The sequence below is a fragment of the Oncorhynchus gorbuscha genome, linkage group LG22, assembly GCF_021184085.1.
Source record: "Oncorhynchus gorbuscha isolate QuinsamMale2020 ecotype Even-year linkage group LG22, OgorEven_v1.0, whole genome shotgun sequence".
Taxonomy (NCBI): domain Eukaryota; kingdom Metazoa; phylum Chordata; class Actinopteri; order Salmoniformes; family Salmonidae; genus Oncorhynchus; species Oncorhynchus gorbuscha.
Genome location: NC_060194.1, coordinates 29,283,918 through 29,294,872, shown reverse-complemented (window position 1 = coordinate 29,294,872; position 10,955 = coordinate 29,283,918). Strand labels below are relative to the sequence as shown.

Here is a 10,955-nt window from a genome sequence, read left to right as displayed (position 1 = left end):
TTTTTCCCCACTGGAGTATAATAGACATAATATTCTGTTAATTGGGAAAAGTCCTACAGTATTTGTAGCAGATATTTATTGAGGGCTTAAAACACTGAGACATATGTTCAAAGACTGCAGCATAAACTCTCTTGAACTACCCAGTCACCTGTATCTAAGTGGTTACAAGTTGGGAGCATGTCATGCATTTGTTACTGCAATGGAGCAAACATATTTTAATACATTTTAAATCAAGTTTATGGTGGTGGAGAGTGAGTCAAAGGGTTAGTTGAACCACACCTCGTTTCTAGGAAACCATACACAAAATCATGTGACCAAACATCATTATATGGAGTCTGTGAAGGAAGAAACCACATGGACAAAGTGATACTCAATTTGAGTCCAAAAAACGAATTTTCACAAAGTCAAATGAAATGGTTAGGACATCTGCTTTGTGCATGACACAAGTAATTTTTCCAACAACTGTTTAAAGACAGGTTATTTAACTTATAATTCACTGTATCACTATTCCTGTGGGTCAGAAGTTTACATACACTAAGTTGACTGTGCCTTTAAACAGCTTGGAAAATTCCATAAAATGATGTCATGGCTTTAGAAGCTTCTGATAGGCTAATTGACATGATTTGAGTCAATTGGAGGTGTACCTGTGGATGTATTTCAAGGCCTTCCTTCAAACTCAGTGCCTTTTTGCTTGACAAAATGGGAAAATCAAAAGAAATCAGCTAAGACCTCAGAAAAAAAATTGCAGACCTCCACAAGTCTGGTTCATCCTTGGGAGCAATTTCCAAATGACTGAACTGTCACGCCCTGGTCTTAGTATTTTGTGTTTTCTTTACTATTTTGGTCAGGCCAGGGTGTGACATGGGTTTATTATGTGATGTGTTTAGTCTTGTTTTTTGTGTAGGTATTGGGTTTGTGGTATAGTGGGGTTATCTAGGAAAGTCTATGGTTGCCTGAAGTGGTTCTCAATCAGAGGCAGGTGTTTATCGTTGTCTCTGTTTGGGAACCATATTTAGGCAGCCATATTCTTTGAGTGTTTCGTGGGTGATTGTTCCTGTTACTGTGTTACTGTGTTACTGTGTTACTGTGTTACTGTGTTACTGTGTTACTGTGTTACTGTGTTACTGTGTTACTGTGTTACTGTGTTACTGTGTTACTGTGTTACTGTGTTACTGTGTTACTGTGTTAGTTTGCACCAGTTTCTTGTTTTTTGTATTGTTCGTGTTTATTCATTATTAAACATGTATGAAAATTACCATGCTGCATTTTGGTCCGATCCTTGCTACACCTCTTCGCCAGAGGAGGAGATAGAAGAAAACGGTAACATGAAGGTACCATGTTCATCTGTACAAACACTAATACGCAAGTATAGACACCATGGGACCACACTGTCGTCATACAGCTGAGGAAAGAGACGCATTCTGTCTCCGAGAGATGAACGTACTTTGTTGTGAAAAGTGCAAATCAATCCCAGAACAACAGCAAAGGACCCTGTGAAGATGCTGGAGGAAACAGGTTCAAAATTATCTATATCCACAGTAAAACGAGTCCTATGTCAACATAACCTGAAAGGCCGCTCAGCAAGGAAGAAGCCACTGCTCCAAAACCGCCATAACAAAGCCAGACTACGGTTTGCAACTGCACATGGGGACAAAGATTGTACATCTTGGAGAAATGTCCTCTGGTCTGATGAAACAAAAATATAAATGTTTGGCCATAATGACCATCGTTATGTTTGGAGGAAAAAGGGGGATGTTTACAAGCCGAATAACACCATCCCAACCGTGGCAGCGTGTTTGGAGGAAAATATACCACACTCCCATTCTATGAATTTAACTTTGATTTACCAGCAGGACACCATCCCCACATACCCCAAGGCGACTCAACTTACCCTGTCCCTATGCTCAATTTACCCCATTCCCAGGGTAAATGTTGCCAATAAACCAACAAGCTACAGTCTTACAAAAAATGGTTCCAAAATGGTTCTCTGGTTGTACCCATAGGAGAACCCCTTTTGGTTCCACGTAGTGGCCTTTTCAGTTCCATGTAGAACCCTCTGTGGAAAGGGTCCTACGTGGAACCAAGAAGGGTTCTACCTGGAACCATAACAGGTTTTTCAAAAGGTTTTCCTATGGGGAACTAGATAGCACCGTTCTTTCTATGAGTATATGTTTTCAAAACAGTTAAATTGACATGAATTATGTTTATTTCCAGAGATACACATTATCCTGAAATATATGTAGATATATCTGTTAGAAAAAATACTATATTTCCCTTGATGTAGTGATGCTGGATGTAAAAATGGCTCAACATACCCCACAGCAAATAATCCTAAAATATACTTCTGTGACTTTCTCCTTGGAACCAGGTGTCTGTCTGTGTTTGTAATTTTGAGCTGATCATCCCCGTGGTGAGTGTGATACTGAAATAAAGCATCCATTTAATAGTAAAAGATGCCCATCTCCTATATTCATAAACAGGCAAGACTAATTCTTTAAACCATACTTTGTGGATTCCCCAAATCTCATTAAGCAAAAAGGCTGTGTCAATCCATAGTCCTGAATACTAAACAAGATATGATAAAATCTCTCCCGGTTAGGAGGGGAAGGCTGTGTGAAGAGTTGACTGGAGTTTGAGGGCTTACAATAAATGTTTGTTGGAGCTATAAAACCATAAGCGATTTGAAGCACTGCCTAAATCTTTATCTTCAATGACCTTTTTCTCGCACAGTCCAATAGAGTTCTTTTAACAAACACAAGTTCTTATCTGATCATTAAATGCCTGCCTGTGGTCTTGTCTAACCAGCTTTTTAATTACGCTTTCCCTCCCCGTTCTTTTTGCTTCAAGAAAAAAGTACACTTGAATATTTAACGAGCCCAGATTACATTTATTTCTCTGATAATTTTGTCTAAAAACAATTTGAATAAAAATGAATGGCATGAATACATCTGTAGACTGAAGGTTGATTACTGACTCGGGCTGATGACCGTATTACCGCCACCCCTTGGTCACAAGTCATGAAGGCAGTCAAATTCCACATGACCTTTTAGTCACAGTAATTTGGCTTCTCCAAGCTCTGATGCTGCTGCTGGTCATTAGTAGCCTACCAAACTTGCCAACTGCCTGGTCCCTCTAATCACTCTGACATCAATGCAAATGTATTTGAAAATTGAATCAAATACTTCATGAGGGCTCATGAGCTTCTCAACATTTCTATAGGCTATGCCGGCTATTCCCAAACTGAGACACCCGCAATGCCTGTCGGGGGTGCGCCAAATAAAAATGTGATTCACATTTTCAAACATTTTTTCTCACCTGAATAGCCTCGTTTCACTGCCTAAAATAAAATCAAACCATCTAGTGTTCAGCCAAATAACAACAAAATGTCAAATACAGGTAGCCTAGTCAAAAAATTAACATCCAATCACATTAACCGTTACACTCTCACGGGAATTCCACTAATTGTCCAAATGTAGCCAAACGTAGCTGCTGCTCATTCCGTTTGCTCGAAAATGTATAAATATGGAAATAAAGTAAGGCCCGTGTCCATAGAGACACATACCACCTCTGGTGGTAGTACTGCTACAAACAGTACTATTACACATGCACCTTTCGACGACACAAATGGTTCTGCTTCCACGAGCACATCCAGTGCTAGCATGAGTAATTCTACATTTGTTGCTAGCCCAGCTAGCATGGGCACTGACAGTTGTGAATCTGATGCAGCTGAAGAGCTACTGCCCCCTTACACAGGAAAGCACCGAACAACAGATAGGGACATTGGACCATTGAAGAGGCACAAATATGTTCACTTATATTGGGAGTAGTGCCTTTCCTCAGCCACAGTGTGTTATATGTGCAAAAGTACTTTCTCACAACTCGCCGAAACCATCACTCTTGCGCAGACATTTAGAAACGAAACATGCCAATTCTAAAAAATAAGCCACAGGAGTTTTTTTAGCAAGAATTAAGATGACTTTGGAGTAGTAAGACATGTATAAAAGCAACAGATATAAGAAGGGTCCAGAAGCGTCTTATGGTGAGCTACTGAGTGGCTAGGACAGGCAAGCCCCATGCTATTGTGAAGGACTTCATTCTTCCTGCTGCTGCGGATATGACTGGGACAATACAAACAACTGGATTCGTTATTCGTTTCATAACCTGCCTCTGTGAAAATGTAATTTAATCAGAAGCCACTGCCAGATTTCTGGATAGGGCTGCGCTCAGAGTTTCCTGCCTTGGCAAATCATGCTGTTAAGACACTGATGCCCTTTGCAACCACGTACCTATGTGAGAGTGGATTCTCGGCCCTCACTAGCATGACAATTAAATACAGGCACAGACTGTGTGTGGAAAATGATTTATAATATAATATAATATAATAATAATAATATAATAATAATAATAATAATAATAATAATAATAATAATAATAATAATAATAATAATATAATAATAATATATGCCATTTAGCAGACGCTTTTATCCAAAGCGACTTACAGTCATGTGTGCATACATTCTACGTATGGGTGGTCCCGGGGATCGAACCCACTACCCTGTCGTTACAAGCGCCATGCTCTACCAACTGAGCTACAGAGATTTAAGACTGATGCTCTCTCCAATACAATACAACATTGCAGAGTTATGTGCATCCTATCAAGAACACCCTTCTCATTAACCTGTGGTGAGTTATTCACAATTTTCGATGAACTAATTAGGTTTTATATGTAAGATGGCTAAATAAAGAGTAAAGTTTTTTATTATAATTATATTATTATTTGTGCCGTGGTCCTATAAGGGCTCTTTATCACTTCCCACGAGCCGGGTTGTGACAATCTCTCACTCATTCTTATGTTTAATAAATGTATCATATAGTGTGTAGGCTTACAATGATGGCAAAAAAACAACATTTGAGAGTGCACTGACCCTTGTGCTAGAGGGTGTATGCAGCTGAAGGTTGAATGTTTGAAGGGTTACGGGACTATAAAAAGTTTGTGAACCACGGGGCTATGCAATCAGCTTTCTATGGGCTAGGCCTACTATATTTATATCTCAGCTTTCCTAATATTAAGCACATTGCTTCTCTTTACAACAGGAGTGTAGCCTACCTGGCTGGCATGAAAATTAACCACTGGAAAAGCGTCCTCCATTTGCTACTTAAGTGCATAAATTAAATGGCACAAGATACAATATTTTTTTGCAACTTGTTCGAATCATAGTCACAAACATCATGTAGCCTAGCCCATAGGCCTATATGTTTTAATGAGTTTTGTATGACAACTAAGGTGGCCAAATAACTTCTTAAAGTTAGGCAGTTTAATCTGCTTTACAAGCGGTGTAGAGCCTAACTGGCATATATAAACAGGGCGTGAGTTTCAAGTTAGGGGAAGATAACTGTCACCATAAAAATGCACCTTTATAATAAAAGCATTACATGTATAATTGCATTTGCAGTCACTTGTTGTAATGGTGTTTTCTGCTAATGGAACAGCCTAATAGTTTATCAACGTTTTAAGCTCAATGTTCTAATCTGTTGCATCAGCCACATTACATGAAAAAGTTTTTTGATGCTAGTGGTTGTATTAATATGGGATCTATGGCATCCTTCAACTGTCCCAGACTGTTTGGAAAATGTATTTCTCGCACAGAATAGAACAGGTTGACTTTTGTACTATGGGGGATAGTAGATTGACATAGGCTAGTCGCGATGTGTCTGTCTTAACTTGTAGCCTGTGAAAAAGATCTGATCATTTGACAGAGAGTGAGAGATGCTTCGGATTGCACACACTCAGGGAGAAGTGCACAATGCAGCACTCCAAACGGAAAAGGTATGTTTAGGCATGGATTTTTTAGCGTGCATTATGGCCACAAAGGGGATGCCGCTGTGAAATTCGAGGCATTATCAAGTGCTTGTCAAATTTTGAATGAGAGACTACTGGAGTGTGTACAGCCTATGCAAAAAAAATGAAGCAGAGCTCATGCCTTTCAAGCTATTTTTTTCAAATCATCATTAGTCGCATCATGCAGCCATATAATGTACTAAAAATCAAAACATGTAGCCCAGTGTTTGTAGAACAACTAAAATGACATTTATACCTTTAAATGAAGCATATAGGAGGACCTATTTCTTTGTTAACCGCTCAACACAGAATAGCTGCATGTGCGTACTCCCTCAAATCATTTGGAGAAAATATTTTGTATTCTTCATACTGTAAAATTATACAAAATAATACCTCGGAATTCTAAGCAAATCTTCTCTGTTAAATGAACTAGTGTAGCCCACAGCCATTTGGCATAGCCACGTCGGGACCTAACATCAGAACAACTCAGAGTATCATGGTACTATTATGTTCTACTGAAATAGACTATATCTTCTTCATATCATGCTCCTTTAGACCAGTCTTAAATAAATAATGGATTTATTGTGTAGGCTATATTACATGGATTTATTAGACTTTATCAAATGGCTTGTAGGCTATGTGTGGAAGCGAGGAGATGTTAAATGTGTTTTATTAAAGATATACCCCTTAAATATGCACTATTACAGGCCTCTCCCTGACATTTCCTGGTTGAGAAAAAATTGGAATAGTTCGCTTAATTTCAGTTTAAGTGACAAAACAAGCAAGTTTAGTGTAGAGAATCATTGTTCCATCTAAACCGCTGTGAAATAGATTTTCCATAACCAAAAATATTGTATTTTTAACTGTTTGAAGCTGGTGTACAAAGCTGAAAGTAAAAGATGCAGGAAACTTAAGAACAGGAAGCATGTAAAAATAGCAAACATCAAACAGATCTACTGCTTCTTAGACCTACTTTCAATAAGAATCACAGATCTCTAACACACATTTCGATGTGAATTTGGTCGGGTCGCCCAGAAAGTTACATATTTCAGCTTTAATTGAAACACGAACGATGCAGTCACCCCACCTCTGGTTTGATAAAAAAAACTGATGGATGGGACTGGAGAAATGTAATCACTCAAATTCATTGACAGAACTATAGATGCAAAGGCTGACTATCTATGATATCAGTATTATAGTTTTAGTCATTAGAGGCTTTACAAGAGGCTTTACAGTGTTTGTTAACTAACATTGTAGTAAAACAAGCTTAAAATCCAAGTGCTTCACTATCCAAATGGGTACTCATGGTACCAATACACTTTACAAAGAGAAGGATTAAATCTAGTTAATCTATTCCAACATTCCCAATCATCTACTCATAACTGTATATAATCAGATCTTTTAATAATATTCTGCACTGATCAAGTCAAATCTAATTTTATTTGTCACACTCCCCGAATATAACTTACTTACATGCCCTTAACCAAGCCCCAGTTTTAAGAAAGGAATTAAGAAACTATTTACTAAATAAACTTAAGATAATAAACAGTGAGCAGCAGCAGTGCAAAAACAAGGGGGGGAGCCTTTTGGACCTAGATGTGGCGCCTTAAGGTCAGACTTTTATTTATTTTTATTTCACCCTTATTTAACCAGGTAGGACAGTTGAGAACAAGTTCTCATTTACAATGTGACCTGGCCAAGATAAAGCAAAGCAGTGTGACACAAACAACAGAGTTACACATGGAATAAACAAACATACAGTCAATAATACAATAGACAAATCTATAAAAAGATGCCGAGCAGTTGCCATACCAGGCGGTGATGCAACCATTAATGATGCTCTCAATTGGTGCAGTTGTAGAACTTTTTGAGGATCTGGGGACCCATGCCAAATCTTTTCAGTCTTCCGAGGTGGAAAAGGCGCTGTCGTGCCCTCGTCACGACTTTCTTGGTGTGTTTGGACAATGATAGTTCGTTGGTGATGTGGACACCAAGAAACTCTCGACCCGCTCCACTACAGTCCTGTCGATGTGAATGGGGGCGTATTTGGCCCTCCGTTTCCTGTAGTCCGCAATTATCTTCTTTGTCTTACTCACATTAAGGGAGAGGATGTTGTCCTGGCACCACACTGCCAGGTCTCTGACCTCCTCCCTATAGGCTGTCTCATCATTGTCGGTGGCCACCGTTGTGTCTTCAGTAAACTTAATAATGGTGTTGGAGTCTTGCTTGGCCATGCAGTCGTGGGTGAACAGGGAGTATAGGAGGGCACTAAGCACGACTGAGACAGTCAATTGTTGTGAAATTCACACACAAAGCCAAGGCACTTCTTAATAAGCAAAGTGGCATCTCAAAATTTTAAGAGATATTCAAGTGGATTTTAACTTTCCACATCTCAAGCTACAAACAAACTCCCAGCAGCAATTTTTTGGACATTTCCAGAAGGGTCTTTTTTCCCCAGTGATATCATTTAATGACACTTGCCTCAGCCTCACTGTGGAAAAAGACATCCAGGCTGTAGCATAAAACTGAGTGTGAAAGATGGAGCGATTCACAGGGTGCTCCCACCCTGCATGATGCATTTTCTTTTACAAGTTGCAGTTTTAATGGTGAATCTTAAAAAAAAAATAACAGTGAACAACTGCTTTCATTAATAATCTGTAAAATGTTTATATCTGTCTTTCCCACATGCTTGAAATACCATAAAGATTTCACAACTTTCATTTCTGCATTTTCTCCAGTCAACAATTGACTATTGTCTTCATAGCTTAATCTCTCTCTCTCTCTAACTATAAATCACGTGTTAAGAGTGTGTTATCCATAGCTGGCAAGTGGATTGGTCAAAGATTGGTCCAAACACTTACTGTATTCTGTGTTTATGTTCAAAAATCATTTTTTACGGATGAGACTGTCATCCAAACTGAGATTTTTCTGTTATGAGATCTTCTCAAAGGCAGCGTTCAATTTATTCATGAAAATTACCAGCTCAAGGGCAATCATTAATGACTTTTCTGCTCTTTAAAATTGGGACCGCTACCCCAGCTATTGAAAATACATTTCTATCGCCTAAACATTTGCATTATCATTTTTCAAAGTGGATCTAACAATAAATGACCATTTAATTAAACATTTACACAGTATGCATAATTTGAAGACTACCTTGTAAACCGATTTACCTTAGAAATTAAACTCCATTGAAGTCTGCAATGCTAAAGGTAAGGGTGCATTTAGGGCCATATATGAAGCCAATCAAGCCATAGAAGCCTTCTTTGTTCTATCTAACACCATTTCATCTACAGTAGCAGCGTGATTTCAATTCCAGGACTGTGTCCACACCTTGAGAGTAAACTCAACCTCAGCTATACCTGTGCCGTGTGTCAGACAGAATCCTCCCTGATCATGTACAGTTGGTTTGAAGACCCAGAGGACTCATTAAAAGGCCAGAGGAGCAGTACATGGTTTGGACTGTATGGAGAGAGCTAGCTCCTTCAAGGGCCAGTGAAAAGGAATGCTAGTTGCTTCACACATCACATCCTTCCCTAGCTGGCACCAATTAGACACACCTCAAAAATACAGAGAGGGAGGGGGGAGGGTAGAGAGAGAGAGAGAGAGAGAGAGAGAGAGAGAGAGAGAGAGAGAGAGAGGGAGGGAGGGGGGGATGGAGAAAGGAGGGAAGGAGATGGAGGAGGTGAAGTGTGAATAATACAGTCATGTTGCTAGAAGTGGTTTAGGACTCATTCATTCTCTGATGATAGTCTGCCGTCTGAACCTCAATACAAATTTTATTGGGAATGAATCTGCAAACCTAGAAAGAAAAACATCTCACAGTCCTAACTACTGGGATTTATAGGGTTCTAACAATTAAAAAGAGACAACAAAAAACTGTGAAAGTGCATCAACCCATCAATTCATCCTAGCAGATTGTGACTCTGACCTCTTCTTTTGTCGAAGAGGGACATCTTGTGGCCTGTTTTTAAATTAACCTAACCTCCTCTGGCCAAGAGGGATCAACACATCCACTCTACATTCTACAGATGGAATGCAGGGAAACCAAGAATACATTCACATCAAAGACTACTTCCTGCTGTAATGTTATTCATGTAAAACGTACAGTTAGGATGAATATTGAACCATCCTACCTCAGAAAAAGGACATTTCACATTGTTGCGGATTTTATGCAACCGTACAGAATTTTGGGGGGGAACCGTTGCTATTTGAAAGATTAACTTGAAGCTATCTACACTGCAGAACATATTTGTTAAAAGCTTCTTGAAGACTTAACAAAAACTGTCATCTTTTAAAAAGCTCCTATTTAGTTATTCAGTGGGGAACGGGGTCTAAATTCAAAATAATTACTACGTTGCTCTCAAGTCTAAAATGATCTCTCTCCCAGACAGAGAGAGGTTTTTTCAGGTAAGAAGAGGCCAGGAGTCAGCAGCCAGCAGCGTTACTTATTTGAAATCAAATTGCCAACATCTCTGCCTGAGTGGGTGTTGTGTGTATTCCCTGGGTGAACTGAGCCTGAGCCCCGAGCAGAGCAGAGCAGAGCAGTGGAGAGGCAGTCTATATCAATAAATACCAGATGCAGTTGCCTTCACACACCCAGCAGGCAGCATTCATCTAAAGGAAACATAACCCACTGGGCACAGACATCAGTTCAACATCTGGTTTTGATTTACAATTGATTGAGTTGTCAACAAACCTGAATTCAACGTGAAATCAACAAAACATTTCACCATGTCATTGGATTGAGGTTAAAAGTTGGGTTAAAAAAAAATACATGTTGATTCAACGGCATCACAACATTGATTCAACCAGGGTTTGTTTCACCAGTGGAAAGTGTTCTGTCTGTCAAAGACTTCTAGTCCATAGCTTGCAGTCACACTTTGAAAGATTCCTCATTCCTTGAATTCTCTCATCCTCTCCAACACATCATCTATTACATGGATCAAGCCCCTTCTGGTGTGGTAGTGCGGTAGTGCTTTCATACATCCCAATGCTTTGGGTTTGGGTTGTTCACATTCAACTTTTGAGGTTTCTTCTTGAGATATGACTTTGAGAACTAGTTTGCTCATTCTACACAAAATCAAGTGGACTAAGCACTTGCCTTGAGCATAGT

General features: G+C 39.2%; 1 protein-coding gene across 1 annotated transcript in view; it reads right to left on the bottom strand.

Annotated features, from left to right (window-relative positions):
- Positions 1–10,955, bottom strand: part of LOC124010106 (acid-sensing ion channel 1C-like) — a 169,298-nt gene that overhangs the window by 35,082 nt on the left and 123,261 nt on the right. The gene's annotated exons all lie outside the window — the stretch shown is intronic.